This window comes from Microtus ochrogaster, linkage group LG10, assembly GCF_000317375.1.
Source record: "Microtus ochrogaster isolate Prairie Vole_2 linkage group LG10, MicOch1.0, whole genome shotgun sequence".
Taxonomy (NCBI): domain Eukaryota; kingdom Metazoa; phylum Chordata; class Mammalia; order Rodentia; family Cricetidae; genus Microtus; species Microtus ochrogaster.
In genome coordinates, this window is record NC_022035.1 from 15,987,494 (window position 1) to 16,012,372 (window position 24,879).

Genomic DNA, 24,879 nt, shown 5'->3' on the forward strand with positions numbered 1-24,879 from the left:
TGAAGTAGGATCAAAACCCAATGCCATTGTCCTTGGCTTCTCATCAGCCCTCATTGTCCGCCATGTTCAGAGAGTCCGGTTTTATCCCATGCTAGGAATAAGTCTCAAAGAGATGATCCACGTATCTTCCATGGATCAACACTGAATGATGCCGAGATAACAATTCATAATATAATAATTGTACAATAATGTGGCAAGCCCAAACAGTATTGATCCCATTACACAGAAGCAACTGCTCTTCAGTGAACAGAAACTTGTTAGCATTTGGAATGACCAAGGCACTGATTTATTATAAAAAAAGAATATGACACAAAATGGAATCATAATGCAGAGAGTGAAGAGTCAAACTTGATGTTGTATTTCTTTTATTCATAAAAATATCTACTTCTCTCCCATGCTATCCCAAATTTTATGTTCATCATTTACACAATCTAGCTGTGATTTGACTAAATCCATTTCAATGGTAGAGAAATGGTACAGATTTTATTTTACTTAAAAACAGCTTACTATTAATACTTTTTTTTTTTAAAGAAAACAATCAAGCAACAAAAATATCCAAAAGCCGAAGAGAAGGTTCAGCAGTTAGGGCTGCATACTGCTCTTGCAAAGGACCAAAATCAGTTCCCTGAAACCATGGCAGGGAACTCACAACTGCCTATAACTTCAGTTCCAGCATTTACAAATACACACAAAACACATTACACACACAATTTAAAACAAGAAACATAACTCAATATATATATATATTCATAACATGCAAGCCAATTTTGTTTTTATTGCTTACATATTTAGGTAATTCTCAACCTATTAGAAGGATGAGGAAATTGTGTTATCTCTGCTTAAGGGCTAGTAAGCCATATTCTTTTCATAGTGTGTTTTCCTTGGAGTTTTAGCACATCTAAGTTAAAGTTTCTCATTTTGAATTGCCGTTGTGTTAATATGAAAATTATTCTTGCCAGAAGCATCCTCCTATAATCTTTTAAGGAAGAAATTAAAATTAGGTATCTGTGCCTGTTAATGTTGTAAGCAGAGTGTTAACTGCATCTGCTAACTAAATCTGTAAATTAGAAAATCTTTGGTTTAGTGATCACATCAGCCTTGAGGAGCTGCAGTTTAAAAGAGATTAAATGTTTTTTTAACAACTGCTCCCAAAGCTGTTGATAGCAAAGGCAATGAACACCTAGCATATTGAGGAATGTTGCAGATTCTGTCAAGAGAACATTTTGATCTTTTCCACTCAGGTAACATTATGTCACACATAGGTTTCTCACAAAATACTGCTTTTGTGGAGTTAAGGACTGATTATGCATTCAATATTTATGCAAATATTCTTGAGATGACAGGGTATTTATCTGGGACTAAGACATGAATATAATGTATGAAGTAGTCCAGCCTTTAGTCATGGGGCTGCAGTTTAAATGCTGGTGATTTTTAAAGTCAAAGCTTAAGTTATCGAAGCTCATTACTGTGCAAAGTCTTAAAATAATGCACATGAGAAAGTTCCTATTAAACATGCAAGACTTTCTATAAGCATTTTTCACTTTGCAGGGTGATACAAAGAGGAATCAACATTAGAGGCTTTCCTCTGGCAAGGAATAAAATTGTGCGTTCTACTGGACGCATTGCTTTCTCAAATGGCTTATTTATTATTTTATGAATTTAGCATTCTATATTAATGTTGTTTGCACTGTATATTCCATTGCATAGATTGCCTTTTATATCTAAAACTAAAGCAATTCTATATATGTGTGATCCTATCAACTGATAATAAAATTATATAGTATATATAGTTTGATGTTCTCTATTTAACCTAAGTATTATAGGTTTTTCATTATATAAATTCACCTTCTACATTTTGATAAATTCTAAGCAATAGCATAAGAAGTTTAAAATGATAGATGCTCTGTGTGGTAAGATTTGTTCTTCTTTATTTATGTATTCATGATGCTGTGGCCTCCCAAAGTGAAATCATCCAGATATTGTCTGAATTCACGATGTCAAAGTTCCAAACAAAATTTCAAGTTCTTGTCATTATTCTCTCCAAGACCTCTATTCCCTTGGAGGCTAAATGGGTTTCCATGTATTTTATAACCTCCCCAGGACATAGCATGATTTCTAAATGATTAGAAAATAAGTACACAGTGTTTTTTCTAGACTGATTTGCAGCACTGTTTGGACGCCCTAGGATACTGCCAAAGAATCCATCATAGTACTTAGGCCACCCTTGCCTTGAGTCCCCGAAGATGAAAACTCCCTAAAGATTGTATGAGCTCACAGCCAGAAATGAACCTTTACAACTTGACTCTCAACCCTAGGATCAAGCTCCCTCCCTTCTATCAAAATTCACCTCAAGTTGGAGACAGAAGTGGAAGAAGCTTGTAGGAGACCACAGGTGGCTTTGCACTATAGGAGAATGGGGATTCAGCTGTCACTGTTATGGAGAGACCAGGTGTCAAGATTGAGGTGCAATATCCCAAGATGCAGATAACCCTTGGCCTAAAGACAACCAGGAGAGCTGATCTTGAATGAGGTCAGAGTGAAGCAAGAAGGGTGCTAGCTATTCAGTTCTGCCTGTGGATGCCATGTGGATCATTACATCCTTCAACTAGAATAAAGGCTGATTACAATAGGGTTGTTTCTGGTGTAAGTCTTACACAGTTCCTTCCTGCTGGTCACTTAGATGCAAAAATAAATAAAGAAAAAAAGAAAATAACAATTCCAGTAAATATAAAGTATTCATAGCACAGCATCTGCAATTAAAGTGTCTCAATTTTCTATTTCTAAAAAAATAAGATGATACAGAATATCTCGTCACTTTGGAATTTCCTATCATTAGACTGTAATTCAGGAACATATATACACCTATGCTGAATAGTAGCAAACAAGGACTCACCTCCAGGATATAAACAATTCTGTCTTTTGTTTGTATATACCCCACACCTAAGAAACTGGAGTTGAAGAAAATGGTTTTTGTAAGACATAGACAGCACCTGTAAGTCACCACCCTCCTGTGAGGTGAAGTATGCATCATTCAGAGTAAGGAAATGTCTCTCTCTAGAATTAGGTGAAGAGTGGAAGGGCCATTTTGAGTAGATCTCTTATGACGGATGTGGAGTGATCTTTCTCAATCACACAGAAAGATGTGAACAAACTTAGAGTGCACACATTTCCATCACTATGACTGTTTTGTGTTTGTGAAATAAAGTACTTACCCACCAGGAATATGTTCTAATATCCCCAAGGATACCAAAACCATGAGATGAATAAACTATGACTATGTCTATCCTACACATAAATACCAGTGATGAAGTTCAGTCTATAAATTAGTTCTAGAAAGAGGTTAACAGCAATGAGTGGTTAGTAAGAACAACTATGAGAGTGTAATGCACTTCACCCCTACAGACATGTATTTATGACATAGGAAGGCAGTCTGCATGCTACCAAAGTAGAAAGGTAAATGTCAACCCAGGTACAGACCCCTCTACAAGAGGGACCTACAAGAGAGACCTACATTGGTGATATACTGGTGCAATAGTGTGGCTCAAAGCTTGGAGAAGTAACCAACCTATATTTGATTTGAGTTAAGGCCAACTCCATGAGATAAGAGCCAAGCTGACACTGCTTGGGTGGTCAACAGCCTGACACTAGATAACTGGAGAGCTAAGGGAAAACCAAATACCACTCTTCTGCTAAGGGAAGAAATACATAGCAAGAAAATTACTCCTAATGAGAGTCTGTAATAGTCACTGATCTGTCTCTTGCTCAGCCATCATCAGAGAAGGCTCCTCCTTCAGCAGATGGAAACAAGCATAGAGACCCACAGCCAGACAATGTGCAGAGTGTTTTAAATACTCAACCCCCCAAAAAGATATCTTCATTAAATCCCTTCCATCAGGGTTCAGGGAGATAACTCTCTGGATGAAGTGGAAAGAGTGAAAGAGCCAGAGGTGATGGTCACCACCAAGGAATCTGGGTCTTCTAGACACCAAAGAACTAGTGCACACATGAATTCACAGAGACCAAGGCAGGGACTGCACATGTCTGAACTAAATGGAGCCCTAGAGTTGAGCAGAGAAATAGACACATGCCCTCATCTCTAACTAGAAGGATATCTCAAATTGATAGCCACTTGCAACTGAAAAAAATTAGTTTTTCTTTGAGGGAGTCTCACTGGGAAAACAAAGCACTCTTAAGTTAGTCCCCAAGCCCAGTAAGTTATCAACACAAAATTAATTCAACAGCGTCTTTGTAGGTTCTTTGTCTCATGATGTTAAATTGGGGATTTTTTTTTAAAACTCACAGGTCCTTTGCATATTCATTATGGTTTCTGTTTTGGGACTTTTATTGCATTCCTGTGTGTGTGAATACATAGATCTCTGCATCTATATCCATTTTTTTGTTGCTTTGCTTTGGTTCTTTGTCTAATTTTGTTGTTTGTCATAATCTGATTTTTTTTTATTTTTTAGTTATGTTATTGTATTATTATTTCTTAGATGCCTGTTTGTTTTCTCATAAGAGATAGAGTGGGAATAGATCCAGATGGGAGGATAGGTGGGAAGAAACTGGGATGAGTAGGGAGAGAGGAAACCATTGTCGGAATATATGGCAAGCAGGAAAAAAATTCATTTTCAAGAAAATAAAAATTAATAATGGTACCCATTATGTGAATACAGTTTCTTTCAAAAAATCAAGACAAGTATGAACATCTTTACTGTAGTTGACCATGGGTAGCAAAATGGTAATTGAAGGCACTAATGATAATAAGTGAATCATTGTGTCCAATGAGCACAATCCATAAATTAAGCCACTAACCCCTCAGAACATGACAAGATCATGTTTACCAGTTCCTAAACCTGGAGCACTCCATGGAGGGGTCAGGTTGCACTATGAAGAACCGTGTGTATGTGTTGTTCTGCTCCTTTAGTGGAGCTTTGGAGAGTAAAGAGACTCCCAATTGGAAGTAAAATCTGCCCATTGGCTGTCTAGAGTCTATTTTCAAAGATATGTTTAAAGACTGCTTGGTAACCGACAAAAGTCAACACTGAACTATGGTGTATGTCTGATCTTGGTAGAAGGACAGCATTAAAAACTGGTGCAATCTTTACTATGAGTCAAGCTACAAGAAAGATAATAAATCAAGTTTGAGGCTTGATTACCCATGACAAGTCGCACATGTAAAATTATGAATTATTGCTATTTCATTTTCAGAGGCATGTCTCTGAACCTTTTAGAGAAAGTAAGGATTTAATAGCTATAGCTAACGATATTTGTTTTATTTGTAATTGTCACTATTGATTATTGTATTTTTATCACTTAGTATACATATTTGTTGAATGGTGATACTGGTTAGCATTTTCTGCTTACGCAAAGGTGGCATGTAGATATAAAAGAGATGGACCCACTTAAAGTAGCTCTTTACACTGAGAGAAAATTGCATTTCAAGCATTGATCAGTGGTCATAGTATCAGATATAACCTTACTTTACAATGTCTTCATAAGAAGGGAAATCAAGTCTAACTCTAGCACCTAAAGGGTGATCCAGAAGGACCAATAAGTATTTGGGAAAAGATATACTATTTCTTTGAACAATAGTGTGGGAGGTCTTCTGTCTCTGTGTTGCTTTTATTGCTGAATGAATAAAGAACTGCTTTGAGCCTATGCCAAGGGCAGAACATAGCTAAGCAGGAAAAGCTAGGCTGTATGCTGGGAGAAAGAGGGCGGAGTCAGAGAGATGCCATGTAGCCCTGTGGGAGACAGACACCAGAACTTTAGCTGGTAAGCCATAGCCATGTGGCGATACACAGATTAATAGAGATGGGTTTAAATTATTATGTAAGAGTTAGTCAATAAGAAGCTAGGGTTAATGGACTAAGCAGTGATTTCTGTGTGATTATTTCATGGGCTAAGCAGTCAGGAATCAACAAGCGGCCTCCATGCAACAGAACAAGAATATGTAACCCTTATTAATTCATCCCAATTCTCATTTTCATAACTTTATGATGATTATCATATTTATCCATCCACCAAAACTCAACTATTGTTATTATTTCTTGTTTTAGGGATGAAGAAATAGAAGTTTAAAAAGCTTATGTGTTCATTTAAAATCATTTGTTTATAGTAGACCCAGGATTGGAACAAGGAGAGTTTAATTCCATAGCTACGTCCTCAAAATATTTTGCTACTATGAATTCATTATTTATTTTATAAATAAGAAAGCCTAGTACTATTGCCTGACTTTATAAAATATGAACTTGGCATCATAGCTCACACATGACATCCCAATATTCAAAAGGCTGAGACATGAGGATGACAAGGCCATCATGGGCTATGTACCAGAACCTTGTCAGTTAAATTAAAATAAAATAAGTAAGAAATAAAGTTACTAATTTTTTTTGCAGTATGATCAAATAAACTTTCAGTACTTAAAGAGAACCAGGATAGAAGCTTGTTCCTTACCAAAGGGAAAGGAGTCACAGCATATCAGAGGAGAAGGGAATCTATTGAGATGACTAGTTAATTTTAAGTCAATTTATATGATTTATTGTGTATGTTGAACCAACCGTGCATTTCCAGGATAAAGCCAAGTTGATCAGGATCGATTATCTTTTTAATATGTGCTTGCATTCTGTTTGCTCATATGTTTTTGAGGATTTTTACATTTGTGTTCAGGAAGTCTACAGTGAAACAATCTCTCCTAAAAAAATGACTGCATAACCAAGATTTGAATAATAGCAATATTATCAATATGCTAACACTAAAGGGGTTAAAATCTCATGGGATCACATGCCTGGATTAGCAAGTACAGTCAAGTGAATGAAGAAGAGTTAGCCTCTCCCAACAATGGATTCCACGCTTGGCTATCCAATACAAAGTGGTCAGCCTTGACACCCTATACACACAAACAGCAATAACAGATGCATCAGCATGTATCAATATATCTATGCATATATGTGCATGTATAACAGTAATACTGTTGGAAAAGGCTATCAGTCAGGGGGACATTGAAGGAGTTGGAGGTAGAGGATTGGGGAGAACCTGGTAGAAGGAAAGAAGCGTGGCTGGAAGAAGAAAAGGGATGTAATTATATTTTCATTTAAAACATATAATAAATGGATAAAAGGGGAAAAGATCAGGTGTATGTGCTCCTTAGAGAATAAACTAAGATTTAATTTGACTAGAACAACAAAAACTTGAAGTCTGAGGCAGGTATTTTGAAATTATTTAATATAAGAAAAATGAATTTTGCCTAAAACAAGGAAGCTATGGTCATGAAAATGTCAAAAGTTCTAAGAATCATAATATCACCATGACTTCACAGGCATTTATCGGATCTCATTCTAGATAGTACCACTATTGATCTAATCAATAGCATATAAAACCTGAAACTGCAAATCTATGCTCATATTAAAACCTTAGGCAAGAAACATTTTTTAGTGTTTTGAGCTTTAGTTGCTTGTAGAGATTCAATGAACAAATATTTATTGAATAAAATATTCATGCTAATGCCTTTCTACATCCAAATTTTGTGTATGGGTTTATGTCTGAAAACATGTTGAGACTTTTGAAAAGTCAATATAAGGATTCTGCAATGTTGTTTGACAATCACTGGTATTCTGACAACAGTTTGTTGTCTTGACATAAGACATGAATGTCACAAACACATACTAATTACAACCGACACTAAATACCTTCATGTACATATTTGTGAGCCCAGGACTTGTTACCGCATGGACACTGTACTTAGCGCAGAATCTCGAGAGCTATACCTGTGACTTCCCCAACTTGTCTGCCATCCCCTGCCTACCTCCAGCCTGTTGGAGGTCTGTCTGCTGCTTAGCCCTCCAGGATGTTTTCTCTTTGGCACATCCATTCTTCTTGATGCCTGTGAAATTCAAGGTATTTCTTGTGTTTTCTTTGATCTCTTGCTCCTCTGTTGTTTCTTTTTTTGTTTTGTTTTTTTTCTTTTTACTTTGGAACCAGGCGAAGTTTTGCAACTGCAGAAGCAAATACCATGCTAATTTCTAAATCCTGAAATAGCCCCTCACCAGACTTAAGGTGAGGTTCAATATCGTGAAGATAGTTTACTCTTTCTCCTCTGGAAGCTAACCTCACCTTGGGCTACTCTCTTAGATTGCCCTCCAGATGTTGTCATCCTGGAGTCTACTGAGTCCTGCCTCATATCTCTCCACTATTCAAGTCTTAGTCACATTATGTCACTTCCTTTTCCTGGAACATTTTTACCTTTTCTTCATTTGCATGATTCCCCCTGGTGCTCCAAGCCTGCTTACTCACTCCATTTCCCTCCCAAAATCTTTTGTCAGTTCCTTAATTCAGTCTAATCCTGTTGCGAATTCCTTTTGCTTTTCAATTCCTTTTGCTTTCCTCTGAAAACACACAAGAAATTATATTTCTTATTATATGATATTTTACTCTTTTATTTTGTTTTTATTCTTTAAATTTTTCATACATGCACAATGTATCTTAATCAAATCCACCAAACACTAGCCCCGCTTCAGATTCCTTTTAGGCCTCTCTTGGGTATATTCCCAAGAGTGGTATTGCTGGGTCCAGGAGTAGGTTGATCAGATTCCTTTTAGGCTACCCAACACTACCCCTTTTCAACTTCATGCTCTTTATTAACTGTGACCCTGAGTCTAAATGTGCACATATATGAGGATTACCACTTGAGTTTACACAACCTACAAGTAGTCACAGTCTTAAAGAAAAATAACTCTTCATCTCTCAGCAGCTACCAACTGCCAACAGTTTCGTAGTTGGCTAGGGTCTCAGATGCAATAAAATGTGAATTAGCATCATTGTGTTTATGTCTTGCTTAGCCACCACAGCCTCTCTGGGTTAGTGTGTGCAACATTATGGCTGTATTCTGAAGATTGCTTTTACAGTGCTCTGCTCCATGCTGCCTCCTTCTGACCCCTCCCTTGCAGTGTTCCCTCAACCTGGGATAGAAGAGGTTGATCTATATGTCTTATCTGCAGCTGCATGCTCATCGTTACCGATTCTCTGCACTTTGAAGAGTTAGCAGTCTCTGCATAAACCCCTCTGCCTACTCTGATCAGTATGGACATCAGCACATATCAGCTGTTTTGGGGGTCAGCCAATCACTTTCTGATTAGATTTGATCCTTGCACTGCAGGAGGAGATTCACGCCTAGTAGTATAAATGTAGCCAAAAACCTATGCCTAGAGAGGTCATGGATCCTGAAGGGAAACCTACTTTAGTTGTTTTGCTGTGTGAGCTTGTTCTATCTCTTTCACAGCTGCAGCCCTGGTTTCTAGTGTGAAACCTGATGTGTAGAAGGTCATCAATAAAGGTCCTAACGTCTAAGACTGGACTCGTGTAACAAACAGATGAGTGGATGGGTGAATGGATAAAGCAACAATACTAAGCATGCTATTGGCTTGAACAATTGAACTGTTTCTTCTCGGAAACATTAGGAATATTATGCACAGATTATGGGTGATGCTTCATCTTCTCATGCACGTACTGATGTGGGATAGTACTAAATATCTTTACCTAGAAATGCAATAAAATACTGAGAGCATTATTAGAACTGCACACTAATGGTGGATATGAAGGAAATGGGGGACGGCGGGCTATCAAAATGGGAAAGACTAACATATGACAGAAATCTTGCAACCAGATGAGTGCTTGTTATTGTCTCAAAATTGAGATGTAGGCACTTATAGGTACTTAAGGCATGCTTCTGAATGTACAAGTATTGAATCTGAGAATCTCTTATTGTAAATTGTGCTGAGAGTCATAAAAGTCCTGGAATGTCTTTAATAATTTCAACTATTTGACCTTCAAGAATGCCTATGAATTGTTCAACGTATTAATTTAAAAGCTATATATGGTAAAGGAGGCTGCAAGACCACAATACTGTTTTGACTTTGAGGAAAGCACCAAACAAGAAAGCTGAACCTATTTCAGTGTTAAACTTTCAAAAAGATTCCTTCTTTAATGTTTCATTTTCATATGATTTCTTTTTCTGCCTTGAGCCAGCATCTTACTATGTAGCACAGATGTGCCTGACAACCAAGATACTCTGTCATCTTCTTGGGTGCTAGGATTGCAGGTAAAGGCCACTATGTCCAGCTTCTCAGGAATAACTCTTTTTAAAACATTTAAAGGGATAAGACTTTTAAAAGTATTTAAAGTAATAGAATTGGCTAGTGTTAACCAACAATACTTATCTATTTGTCCTGGGCTAGGAATATTTATATAAAAACTAGCTCTGGATTGCTGTAAGTACTACAAGCATAACTGTTGCCCACCTTCTCCAGGACATACTATCTTTTTGTCTCAGTAAAGCGGTTCCTTGACATCCTTTCTAATTCTGCATCTGACAATAGATTGATGGGTTGTATTTATTTGTTCATTTACTCACTCTCTTTTTCGCTTACTGTTTTAGTTAACATCTGCAGAGTCATCAACAATTATGCAATAAGAAAAGAATATATAACAGGGCTCTGAAAGAAATGAAGCAAACCCCCTCACTTTTAGAGATCTGGGTGTCAGAGCAAAATCTACAGTTCTAATCACAGACAGCAGAGGTCATGGGACGTAATAGTACTGAAAAGACTTACTTGAAAGAACTCAAGCTAACTGCAGAATTTTCATTACTGTTATATAAAAGTGTTTTTCCTCATTATGAAATATTTATATTTGCACTAAAGAATGTGGAACGTGTTTCTTTGTGTTTTAATAATGCTTCATGTGCTGTGTTTGCTGTGGATGCTATTACTTTTTGCATAATTAAGTAATGAAGCAATTAGCACAGCAGGCACATGTCAACTAGATGGTGGTTAAAATTTGTGATTAACTAGAAGATTTTGCTGTGTTTGCCAATATTCTCCTTATTACCAGATGAAGCTGCACTTCTTTTCATTATGAGGGAACTGAACTCCCCCATATTTGAAACTTTGACTACAAAATAATGCAACTTGATAAGCCTTAGCAACATGTCTTAACAACAGAAATATATGAACAACAGAGGTGTCTGCAAACTGCCCTAAAAAGGAAGTCATTTGAATGAACATAAACAAAAAGGACATAAAAGAATATGCATTTCTCAGGATACCTAAGCAGAAAGAACACAATTCTACAATCTGCTTGTAGCATCATTGCACTTGTCCTGTATGGACTATGTCTTTATAAGTAAGTAAGCAACATGCATAACTATGACCAGGAAATCTGGGCCTAAAGAATTCCAACAGTGTGATTCCTCTGCATAGATAAGTAACCTAGAAAGAGTAAGATCCTCATCCAGGCTCAAGGTCTGGGTCTAATTTTATTCAACATGTGTGCATGATATTTTTCTTCTGTAATAGAAAAACATTGTTTCTCTCACTGCACCCCTGAGAAGTAAGCAGTCCTGTTAATCTATAGGGATGTGTTGTTTAGAATCCAGAGTTTAGAAGAAGGAGACTTGATGCATAGTTGGATCATATCTCAAAATATAGAAGTGTTATAATATTTTATCTGAGTGTGAGGTTCAGGAAATTCTAAGTCCCATAGACTGGAAGGTAGTGGGGTTTGTTGATGTTTTGATTTTTGTTTCTTTCCCCCCTTAATTTGTAGAGCAGAGTAAAAATTTTTAAATGAATGCTTTGTATCAAGAGTTCGGGGTCTTTTTTATTTCTTCCTTACTGAGTAAATCAAAACACTCTTTAGTACTGAAATATAAAGATGACAATATCCTTTGTACAATGAGGGTATTAGGCTGGAAATAGATTTGAAATTGATAATAGACTTTTACAATACTATGCTTACTCATTTTTTAAAAAAAAAATAAGTATTTATATATTTATTTATTTTGGGAGATTATAATGTAATTAAATCAATCTCCACTTTCCTTTGCTACTTCCAAACCCCTGTTTGTGCTTTCAGATTCATAGCCTCATTTTTTTTATTAACTGTGACATACATATATATATATATGTGTGTGTGTGTGTGTGTGTGTGTGTGTGTGTGTGTGCGTGTATTTACATATATATTCCAATGTACTTAAATACAACGTGCTTAGTCTTCATAATGTACTTTCATGTATGTTTTAAAGGCAGCCCATTTTGTTTTGGATAACCAAAACTCCTATGCTCTTCCCTGTAGAAGGCTGTTTCTCCCATTCTCACCATTCCTTAGTTTCCTGCAGTTCTTTCTGTACTGTTGGAGCATCCTGGGCTTTCTCCCGTGCCCAATAGCATTTCTATTATGGTTGGCCTTGTTCAGTTTACACCTAGGCAGGTATGTTAATAATAAAAAGTCTAGATGTAGGAGACTTGATGAAAAGTTGAATCGGGTTTCAAAACACGAAATAGTGTCAAAGATAGTTTCTAGATGTGAGGCTTAGGGGAGTCTGTCTAATTCCCACAATCTGGAAGGTACTGAGGTTTACTAGTTTACTGTGTAGCTTCTGCCATTCCTAGAAGAGAATGACAGATAGAATGTCTTATATCAAACTTCTTGTTACTCTGACTCTCACATTCTTTCCTTTCCCTCTTCTGCATGTATCTGTTGGAACGGACCTCTACAAATCTACATTTTGATTGGTTGTAATTTTCTATAATGGTCTCCATTAGTGGCAAAAAGTAGTTGAGTAGTTGAGCCATGAGGACGATAGTTATCTGTGGGTATAAGGACAGATATTTAGAATGTAGTTAAGGATTGTGCTTGTTTAGTAAAGAGAATGATGTATGTTCTCCTTCAAGGTCCTTGACGTCTGTAGCTTTGGTTTGTTCAATAGGTTTCCAATGCCAGGTATAATTTCCCTCTTTTTGAGTGGGTCTTAAGTACAATTGGAGAGCTGTTGGTTATCACCAAGGTGTGCATGCCACTAGTGCACCAGGGGATTATTGTTCCATGTCAATTGTTGTGATTCACAGGCATCAAACCTGGGTAGGACTGTAGGCTGCTTGCCTCCTTTGGGAGCTTGCCTGGCATCTTCTGGTACAATGAAAGTTAGTTTCAGGGAGAAGTCTTTCGAATCAGTTCAAACTCAGGTTCCTCTAAGCCTGCATTTGAAATACATTCTGTCTTTTGTTGTTGTTTTAAGGTTGTATTTAGTTGGTCAGATCAAGAGGGCCCAAGAGACTCTCAAACAATATAAGCTACCGCAATTGCCTTTGGCTGCCTTCTAGAACATGAAGGTAATACCCTATTTCTGAAGACACCACAAACTGTTGTCACAGTAATTGTAGGGATTTAGCTAGAACTGACCTGAAAGCCTCCTCCCTGAGAACTAGCTCTCATGATGCTACAGATAAACGTAACTCTCACCCCTCATCAAAAATGCTCCCTTTACAATCAGTGGAGAATATTGCGTAGATAAAAAACTTCATGGTCAAACTTCAGGCAATAAGTGCCATGAGTTGGTCAGCCCAGAATGCTATATTGAAAATGCAACCCCTGTAAGAGCATTTCTGGAAACATCATGGACAAGGGAACAAGACATTTTAAGAATCAGGGACCATGAGTACCTGCTACAATAATTGTGTCCTCTAGACATAACAGGTAAGTTGTATCTATGAAATCTCAACAGTATTTGAAATGACCCTATCCTATGGCAATACTGACAAATATCTTGCATACCACCATAGAACCTTCATCTGGTGATGGATGGAGATAGAGACAGAGACCCACACTGGAGCACTGGTCTGATCTCCCAAGGTCCCAATGAGAAGCAGAAGGAGGGAGAACATGAACAAGGAAGTCAGGACCATGAGGGGCGCACCCACCCACTGAGACAATGGGGCTGATCTATTGGGAGCTCACCAAGGCCAGCTGGACTGTGACTGAGAAAGCATGGGATAAAACCGGACTCTCTGAACATGGCGAACAATGAGGGCTGATGAGAAGCCAAGGACAATGGCTCGGGGTTTTGATCCTACGACATGTTCTGGTTTTGTGGGAGCCTAGCCAGTTTGGATGTTCACCTTCTTAGACATGGAAGGAGGGGGGAGGACCTTGGACTTTCCACAGGGCAGGGAACCCTGACTGCTCTTTGGACTGGAGTGGGAGGGGGAGAGGAGTGGGGGGAGGGAGAGAAGGGTGGGAGGAGGGGGAGGGAAATGGGAGGCTGAGAGGAGGCGGATACTTTTTTTTTCCTTTTCTCAATAAAAAAAAAGAAATCTCAACAATATTCTTGCTTATACAAAGCTTGCATAACAGAACACCAACTGATATGAAAACTTGCCCAAAAAATTTATAAAGTCCAACCCATAGATGAAGCAATCAATGGCTGCTAAGAGAAGAAGAATCAGATTTCTGTAAGAATTAACTTACCCCGTATCAAGTGGTAAGCTCTAAACACATATCCATAGGAACAATAGAAAATGAACTTTAAGGGTTCTATTGTGATGTCATATGTGTAATATCAATTAAAGCAGAAGAGGTCATGAATTTGAGCTAGTGGTCAGATACAGGCAGAACCAGGATAGAAATTATGTTAATATAGTATTCATGTTTGACATGCTTGACTTTTTTTAGGGGTATATTTTAGCAATTGAGTGGCAGTCATCCATTCAAGGAGTGATAACTCTTAGGTAATTATTTCATGAACATCCACTACTATGTTAGCACAGAATAGATTTTATTTCTGCCTATCATTGATACCAGTGTTAACCTAAGGCAACAATTTCTCAGGGTTTCTCAGTGCCTATTTTTGGTGTGGATAAGTAGATTAACTTGATTTCATCGCTGTTGAGGTGAAAAAGCTATCCATCTCGGGTGAATTTTTACTAAGTCAGATACGGGAAATGTGCTCTTCAAATCTAAAGATGACTTTAGAGCTTGAAGTACCCTTATCCTTATCAGTAGTCTGGCACATATCATAACCATCTCAGGGGTCTAAGACCTAGCTTGAAGAGATTAGGTCTTATGTGGCTTTTCCTGGACATTTGGAAAGGTGAACTCAATCGAATGCCTACCTCAACGTTAAAATCAAGTATGAAGAAGTCAGCAGTGGAAGCATCCTGAAAAGAATAACATCAAGATAAGAAAGAGTAAAGACAAACCAGGAAACGATATGTCTAAAATTAAGAACTTACCTTGACTATTAAAGTGATATAAAGGAAGACTAGCTACAGTCCTTTGCAGGTCAGAGCAGAGAGTTTGTTACTCACGTAGAGAATCAGACTCTTTTCTCAGGTGTGTGTTAAAGTTTTCATGAGCCACTTTTGTCTCTCTTCTTAGTATCCATGTAAGATTCAAAACAAAGTCGTAAGAAGCTGTAAATCATCTTCGGTGGGGATGTTCTGTGACTATCACTTTATATGAGTTTCCAGAGATTCTTTATCTATGGGAAACACTGAACCAGCAGCCAAACAAAAGACAGATACTGTCACAGTTTAGATGACAAACCTTTCACATTTGGTCCCCAGCTTGTAGTGTTTGACGAAACTGTAGAGCATCTGAAAAGTAGCTCCTGGCTTGGAGAGATTATCACTAAACATGGCTGACAGCCAGACACTACTGCAGACTGGAGGACCCTGTTTTCTGATCCAACAGAATGTGAAGAGCTGTCCCTTACCACTCACACTGCCATGGACTGAGACCTTTACTGTATCACCCTCATAATGATGGATGTCCCTCTCTGCAACAAGGAGGTAAAGTAGACCTCTCTACCCCAAAGTCACAGAGTCGAGAATTTTGTCAAAACAAGAAAAATTAGGGACTCTACCTGTGCTCAGTGTCAAATCCAATAACCCACAAATGTGTTTCCCAAGGTCTATATATTTCCTTTATAAATTTGCTAAAGGAGATTTTTGTCTATCGTAGGTATATGGATTTGTGTTAAATAAGTATATATTTGGTTTACCAAAGTATTTCCTCAAAGATTAGATGTCTCATGAGCCCTAAAATAACATCCTTGAACAGAGGGTGACATTTCTGCCAACAAGGGAGTTAAGATAACATATGTATAAATCTGCATTGATAACCAAGTACCCATTTGTAAATAGTACTTCACACTCAGAAGGCTTTCACGCTTCTCTCTTTTCTTCAAAAGATGAAAATGCCTTTCTGGAAATCAAAACAGTGTTTCTACCCAGCAGGTGCATTGTACCTGCTCTAGGATTTTATGGAAATTAAAAATCTCTGGAAGTATTACAGATTTAGAGATTATTCATATGCATGCTTATTATTGGGAGATAAGGCTTGTGCGTTTGAAGATGTAATGAGGGAGAGACAGAAACAGAAAGGGATGTAAAGTAAAATATATATTTATATATGTATAGATTATCACTTTCACAGATTGCTGTTTTAATGATTTTTCTTGAATTTATTTTAAAGTCCACTTATTTTTTGCTTTTGCTTTTGTTTGGTTTGGTTTCATTTGAAGTGGGATATCACACCATAATTCATGCGAGCCAAGAACTTGTGGGCCAAGCTTCCCTTAAGTCCACAGCAATCCTCTAGACTCTGGCTAACAAATGCTGGGAGTATAAATATACAACACCATGTCTGGCTCCTGCTATGTATTCTATACAGAGGTTTTCCTTTGGCACATCAGCCTCCTGCAAGCGTTCACACATACCTTAGTATTCCTGAATAAATCTTGGAGAGAGGTGCCACAGTAAGGTTAAGGATATTAATAAGATATGTAGACTCTAGAAAATTCTGTTGGCCTTTTTTGCCTTACTCATAGAGAAAATAGAGGTAAAGGGAGAGGAAGTGTGGACCAGCGAACATGCTTATGGTGGAGTCTTAGTAACTGCTCACTTTCAGTGTGATCATTTTTATAAGCCAGAGAACAAGGTTGAGGACCCCCTTGCTGGTTTTATATAGCGAAGAAGATGTTTGCTTCTTCTTCCCATCACTCTCCCACTCTCTCTTCAGTTTAGAATAGCATACTCACAATCCTAGCAAGGAGCAGTCCATCACCACCCCTGAAGGCATCAATGGCCCAGCCGGCTTCTATTGATTCTATTGCGGTTGCACATTTTCAAGTCCTGAGCCATAGTGGATTTTGTAGATTCATGCTAATTCTTATAAATTCAGTTTATTCTTGGAAAAAGCCAAACCAACTCGATGGCCACATTCAGCAGCATGTAGGTGTCATGAATGGCTCATCCAACTACCCTTTCTTCACACTGCAAAGTTTACCTGCCTTACCATGTCCACTGAACTATCCTTGAAATTGGGCTTTTGCTAGTGATAGCAGTGGCTAAATACTGGCAAAGGAAAGCTGCTGATTCCACACAGATGGCTTTCCCATCATTTCAGTGGCGAAGCCTGTATCAGATCCTTAATATCACAAATAACATGATGTTGACAAAATAATCTTAATACTGAGAAAAATCTAAAGTAAAATAACCATTCCTATAAAACTCTCTCATCTACACATATGGATCATACCACTTCCAACACATTCATGTTTTCAGACTCATGGGTAATTTAAATGTAGCTTTTTTAATAACACTGAATGCTTTCAAAGATTGATTATTCAGCACTATTTCTTCCTTCCCCCCCCTGTGGTTTTACCCTGCCCTGTGGTGTGTGTTGATGAAAAATCCCATAATATATGGAGCCTTCACGGAAATTTATTGTGCTTTTTAGATGACACATATAAATATCCTAAATGAAATGTTGGCACCGCCATCAAAGTCCTAAAATATGTCATCATTCCTTTCTAGCAATTTCATATTTTACCTGTGCTTGATGTTAATGTGAATGTTATATTTGAGCTTAATAAATATGTTGTATAAAAAAAAGTAAATGTCAATAGGGTTCTTGAACCCTTTCATTAAATGGTTGTGTTGCAGGAAAATACATCATAATCATAAGAGCCATTGTAAATCTTATTTAGCAGCATTATAGAATTCCATATATTTAAGTGATTTATATCTGCATAAATGAATTTCCATGGTACAAGCTAAAGTTCTACCACAAATTCTTCACAACTGTCTGAGAAGAGGAAGAAAGTTTGTGATTTGTTCTAAAATTTTTAGTTGCTACTAATAGTTCCTGCTGTAAGTCCTTAATTTGGTTTCTTCTCAAAGAGGCTGCCTAACCATAGAATGGTTGGTGGAGGAATGTGTTGAAACGTTTTGTTTAACATAGACCATACCTCTTATAGAAGGACTATAGAAAGGCAATAGAGAGAGCTAAGGAATTCCATTTCTACAATCAAAATTCACTATCTCATTATCTGAGGCTTTAAAACACATTGATGTTCTCAGGGCTTTGTTGGGGGCAGTTGGATATTTAACTCAACAAATCCAATTGTGTGGAAACAGTGTAAATCTAATGTCAGCGGCTGTCATTTTGGCACCCTCAGCAAATCCTTTAACCCAAAAAGAACATATGCGGAAATTAAACAAGATGATCTCTCTGGAGTGGCTATTCCAAAGACCCTTTGCCCTCCAGAGGCCCTAGGGACAGACAGGCAGGATATCCAGCTAAACATTCCAACCCCATGGACACTCTCTTAGAATCCAGACTATTCTGTAAAAACCACAGGACAATAGAAACCTTCTCCATGTCCCTGCCTCTCTGTCCCTGTTTCCAGAGAACTTGTTTCAATGGGAAGCCTGTATGGGTTTGAAGAAGCGCCTCCAAAGAAATGTCCCGTGGTTAGAACGGGATGACTGATAAAAACCTCAACATTTCACTTTTTTTTTCTTAGTATCCATGTGATTACATGAAACAAATAAATGACTATTAAGAGCATGGCTGCATCATTAAATTGGTTTCTCAAGCACCAGCTGTTCCATTCAAGTATAACATGTATTAAGTGTTTTCTAAGTACATTCCTTCTTCTTACATTTAATTTTTTTCTGAACATTTGGTACTGAAAATCCAATTATAAAAGTTTCCTGGAAAGGATAAGCTAAGCAGTGTTCTACATTATGAAGCGTAACATAATGGGGAAAAGGAAAAGAGAAAAAATGAGATGAACAAAAGCACAGCGCTTTCATGTCTGCCTCCTAAGCTGTAACCTGAGAAACCAGCCACTACCAACCCAGCCCCTAACGTGATTAGGGCACTTCAGTCACTTTGTCTTCGTGGTTTTCTGGGACTTTGATGCCTAGACTAAGTTCATATAATAAAAATATTTTATCGAGTAAGAATATAATTAAAATATTTCTGGGTGTGTGTTTTTGAAAGCCTCCATTTATAATGATTTTTCTCTCTTGGTAGCTGTATAAGAGCTGACTATTGCCAATTCTTTTTATTTATTTAGACCAAAATTGCATCCTAGGATCAAATGCATGAATTCCCTTAAAGAAAATTTTGTCTCAAAATCTGTCTTTTTCATTAAGCATGTACACTAATTTTTTTTTCATGTACACTAAATTTTTTAACATATAAAATATATTGTATGGCTACATATTAATATTTTAAATACAAAGCTGTTTCAGTGCAGGTTAAATGTTTTAACTTTTTTCTCTTCTCTTAATGGTCAGTCTCTTTAAAAAGAGAACTAAGTGGGCAATAATAGTACATTCCAAAAGTTTGCGAGGGATATCTACGAAGCAAGAATTGTTGATTGTGTCTGAGAAGGCTAAACAATGTACCAAGAATTTACAAACAGAAAGTGAAACGTTTATTGTAATTCCGAAGTCACAGGTACTCAAGAATGTGTCATGATTCCAAAGTCACAAGGGCTTCTCTATAATAAAAGTTCTCATAAGTTTTTCTATAACAAAAATTGTGACTCTACAGCGAGTTCTATTACTTGCATAAATAAGATTACCCCCATGTTATTCCACAGGCTTTGTAACAAAAATAAATACATAAATAACTAAATAACCTGTCAGGTTCAAAAAAAGTATAAAGGTTTACAATTAAATAACAATTTCCAAACCATACATAGTGCAGTTGTTTCCAAAATAAATGTGTTCTTTTCTAAAGCTTTCCGGTATCCTACACAGAAGCATTTGTGCCTAAGTAATGAGCTGAGAATATCAGACATAGAGAATGCAGTAGTAAGCTTAGCATAATTAGAATGAAGTGTTGTAAATGATAGGCTGTAATTTCCACCTAGGAAACAGAAAAGGGATATGGATTATGAAAGAAGTGATAGATAGCCATTGCTCATGGAAGAACCATCTACTTCAGAGACATTGTATTCCACTGTAATAGAAAAATGCATTAACCACATACAAGAATTCAGCTCCCTTTCTGAGGTCCAGATTGTGCACCCAGATTATACTTCCAATTACAACCTGGGTGATCTAAACAGGTGGATGCTATAGATACAAATGATCACTTTAGTAAAGAAACTGCTAAGACAAATTGTTTAAAAATCAATTTCCAAATACCTAAGAGAGAACAGAGTACCAAAAATGAAGAAATTTAGGTTCTATACTCTTAAATGTCATAATCATAAAATATATCAAAGACATCATAGCGAAGCTGTGTTTGTGCATCCACTTTGTCTATCCAACTAGATTGTCATTCTCATAAAGGTGCACAAATCACAGTTTAGTCACTTGTCACATGGTGGTTTTAGATTCTCTTTACTAAAAATGCTCATTCGTTAAATAAGCAAGCCAGGTCCCTTTTCATGTTCATTAGTTCTGGGAGTGTGTGTGTGTGTGTGTGTGTGTGTGTGTGTGTGTGTGTGTGTGTGTCTGTGTTGCCCTTTCTAATTATTGTGACTAGTAATATGTTCTGCTGACAATTACTCTGCACTCTCATAATTGTTCTTACTGCCTGGTACCTCATCCTGTCTAGATTGATAGATAGGCTAGAATCACACTCCATTATGGCTGTTTGTATCCACAGTTGTTAGCAGTATCTGGACAGTGATAGACAATGAATATTTATTGAATGGATTCACAGTTATGCTGTTTTATGTGTTGCTAGCATTCCGCCCCCCCCCCATGAAGTTGGTCTTTTCTGTATTCCTGTAAATGTTTTATGGGTTCTATATCTGCCTTTAATGTCTCTCTGTGCCTACTGCAATGATCAGCATTCAGAGGGCATTTGTTATACATTGTTAAATGACTCAGGAAATTGGTTTAGTAAAACAGATATAAGCTCAGAAGTAGTTCCAACCCTCACAGCAAAGCAAAGAGATTGAACATAGCAGTATAGCAGTAGCCCTGGGCCCTACTGCTGTAAAAACCTGCCTCTCATATAGCCACGTCATAAACGAGACAATAACACAGGGTTATATGTCTGATAATAAGGTATCTTAAACCTAAAAAATATAAATTTTCTGGGCACTTAGCAGGTTCTCTGTCCTTCTCTTTTGGAAAGACTTGAGTGAGATGGGAAAGTTACCCCAGTGTAGGCATCTAACAAAAAGAACCGTGAAATCAGTATACTCAGAAAGACAGAAGTGTGGTCCTGGGAAATTTAATTGGACACTGATGAAAATGTTTTGTGATCTAGACATGACACAATGACAATCTGTCCAAAGTATTTCTTTCTACAGCCATATGTGACCCACTTAACACAGCCAGACAAGTGGTTCTGTGTTACCACGTAAGCAATCATGAGAAACCTAAAGAATGGTCACTCCCGCAACCATGCCATGCAATTGGCTACCCTGTTTCTTCTGTCCTGAAGCCATGCTTCTTTCCCTTCTTACTGCCAGCTGCTTCTTTCCTTTTCTCCAAGTAGTTTGGATTTCTAAGCACTTTCAGACATAATATATTCAAGATACCTTTTTTCTTAGAAAACAGGGTTTCTATTTGTGGCTTGTGGTTTTATCTAAAATTAAATGTCTTCCCATATCGCTGGTGTTGATTTTTCATCTGTCTCACTCTCCATGTTTACCTTTGCCTTGTCTTTCTCATCATATTTTCTGGACTTTTAGTCTATGACAACACACAAGGAAAGCCTTTCCCCATTCAAATTCTACGAATGGTCACATGGCTTCCATTTTAGCTGGCAAAAAAATGGAAGAAACGGAAGTATTAAGATTAGTTTCTGAAGGAAGAAACTGTTTGAAGTCAGAAGTAATGTACAGCTATCTCAGCATTGGGAAAACAATGAAATAGTTGTGCTTTCTTCTCAGCGGATGTGCACCATTGCTGGTACCAACCAGATTCCTGTAAAGAACAATTTTTAAAGATTTATTGTACACATGTTTTGTGTATGTGTGATATGTGTGTGTGGCGTATTATATATGTGTGGTATTGTGTGTCGTGTGTGTGCTGTGTGGTGTATGTATATGTGTGTGGTATGTGTGTGTAGTGTGTGTGATGTGTGTGCTGTGTGGTGTGTGTATTTGTGTGGTGTGTGTGTGTGTGTGTGTGTATCTGTGTGAAGTGTATGTGTGGTATGTGTGGTACGTGTGTATGCTCTGTATGTGTGAGTGCCTGTTGTATGATTGCAGGTGCTGGTATCTCCTGAGGAAAGAATAAGTGATTATGGGTCAGCTATGTATTATCGATAGGAAAGAGAAGAAACTACTCTGCCCATTGAGCAACTTTTCCAGTCCAAAGACAGCAGTTTTTAAAGTGCATTTTCTACTGACAAAATACAAGTCGTTTATTTGTTCAGATGTGTTTGGGCTTATGGGTCAACAGCTCAAAGGCTCTTTTTCCACCTTACACATTTAGGTCTGCTTCTGAGATATACATATTTTAAGTAACAACCTAAATGGCAAATGGTTCATTAAAAATGGTGCTAGCCTAGGGTACTTTATGCACAAGAAGCATCAAGGAGAAAGAGGGCTTGAACCCCCCTTACTAAGGAAGGTACTCACAACTGGAAATGCTAGGAGAAATCAGTTGTCTTCAATGGAATAACACTGGGTCTGTCACCAAACACCACATGGGCTCCATGCTCAGGGGTAGTCAGCCTCATAAATTGGAACCCCGGTTTGCTTGTTTATTTTTTCATTTGTTTTTTAAGAGAGAAAAGGAACCTGAAATAGGATTGGGAAGGGAGCTGGAGGAGAGAGGAAAAATATGATCAAAACATATTGCATGAATTTCTCAAAGAATAAACATAAACATTGCTTTTTATGTGTGCTGTACAACTTTTATTCTAAAATAAAATTCCAAACTATGAAAGACCTTTGCATGGTATAGACTTTGTATCTGTTAATTTTGTGTGTGGTGCTTTTATTGATTTCCATGTTTCTTAATAATAGGGTTTATAAAATTTTAAAATAAATTAATATATAAACTAAAATATAAGAGTTAGAAAGTGAGGACACGTCTATGCTATAGGGGGCGCTGCTAAGATACAATAGCAGCTTAGTGATTCCATTGTACACGAATGACTTTGGGCTGATTTTTTTTTTCCATTTCAATCTTGATAGTTTCCATGATTCCTTAAACTACCAAAAGTCTTCATTGATTATCGTCTCTGAAAGTCCTAATTAATTTGATATAGAAGCATAGTGCATAGTAAGTCTACTCCTCAGCACCCCAAAACATAGAACCCATCACCCATGTGACTATAATAGCCTGTCTTAGTTACTGTGCTTCTTACACCTTAACTAATGTGTCTTACAAAGTCACTGTAAATTGTGTTCTAATATTTCAAAAGTCAATTTTATTAACAGTATATTAATAGAAGTAAAAGTTAATAAGCCATCTAATTATATTAGTGTGGTTGTTTCATAGCAAATTGGCTGTGCCTCGTTAAAAAAAAAAGAAAACATATCTGATGCACAGTTTGAGCTACATAGGAAGAAAAGGTCTGAAAATAGATTAGGCCTAAACTCCCTCTTACTTCTGGAGAAAAAAAAATAGTCGGAATTAAGAGACTCTCCATAACACACAACTAATTAATGGCAGAAATAAGGACTAGACCTCAAGAAACAGCTTCCTCTCTCAGCTAGATCAATATATTTAGTGCTTTCTTTCTCTCTCTCTTTCATTAGTGTGTGTTATTATCTGTGAAGTGTGCCATTACTAACACATTCAGGCTGGTTTTTTTTAAACAATTCTATGGATTTTTTTAAATTTTTGGAATATGAATATACTTATCAAAATTCCTTGCAATGAAGAAAAACATCTATCATAAGTAATAAGACAATGTATAAAAGATAAATAATGGAATAGTCCAACAGTATGATTAAGGAATTAGTTACAAAATGAGAATGATATGCTGTGGGACAATAGTCTGTACCCTGTCCTTTGTATTTTAAATAAATACTGACTGGCCAGTAGCCAGAAAGGAAGTAAAGGAGGGATAACGAGAATTCCGAGAAGAGGGAAGTTTCAGTCTGCAGTTGTCACCTAGACAGAAAGGAAACCAGACACAGAGCAAGCAAGATGTACCTGCCTCACGAAAAAAAAAAAAAAAAAAGATACCAAGCCACGTGGCTAACACAGACAAGAATTATGGGCTAGTATAAGTTTTAAGAGTTAATAAGAAGCTTGATATACTACGCCAATTGGTTTATAATTAATGTAGACCTCTGTGTGGTTTCTTTGGGACTGAATGACTGCAGGACTGGGTGGGACAGAGAAGCCTCTGTCAACAAAGACAGAGGCAGGAAAAGAGAGAGAAGGAGAAGGGGTGGGAGAAAGATATCAAAATGTGTCTTCCTCTAATATTAAAGGATGTGTCATTTGGAAATAAGATAATTGATCAATAATTGATCTGAGATTAAATTTCCTCCTTGTGAGTTTATAAAAATCAAAGACAAGTAAGTTGATCTGAGCTAGGGAGGTGGATCAGTGGGTTTTCTTTTGCAAGTATAATACCTGAGCGCATACCCTCAGGATCCATGTCAAGCCCAGCCCAGCAGCATATATCTATAATCCCACCACTATTAAGGGAAATTGGAAAGTGAAGCAACTAAGATTAGCCATTGCAGTGTGCAGCAGGTAGCTCCCAACCATCTGTAACTCCACCTCTAGGGGACCGAATATCTCTGGCCTAAGTGGACACCTAAACGTATGTGCACGTACCCACAGGGAGAGAAATACATATATATATATATAT

The 24,879-nt window shown here is 37.3% G+C and overlaps 1 protein-coding gene across 2 annotated transcripts in view; it reads left to right on the forward strand.

The window, feature by feature from the left end:
- Kcnd2 (potassium voltage-gated channel subfamily D member 2) overlaps nt 1-24,879 on the forward strand; it is a 502,666-nt gene that overhangs the window by 385,054 nt on the left and 92,733 nt on the right. The window lies entirely within an intron of this gene.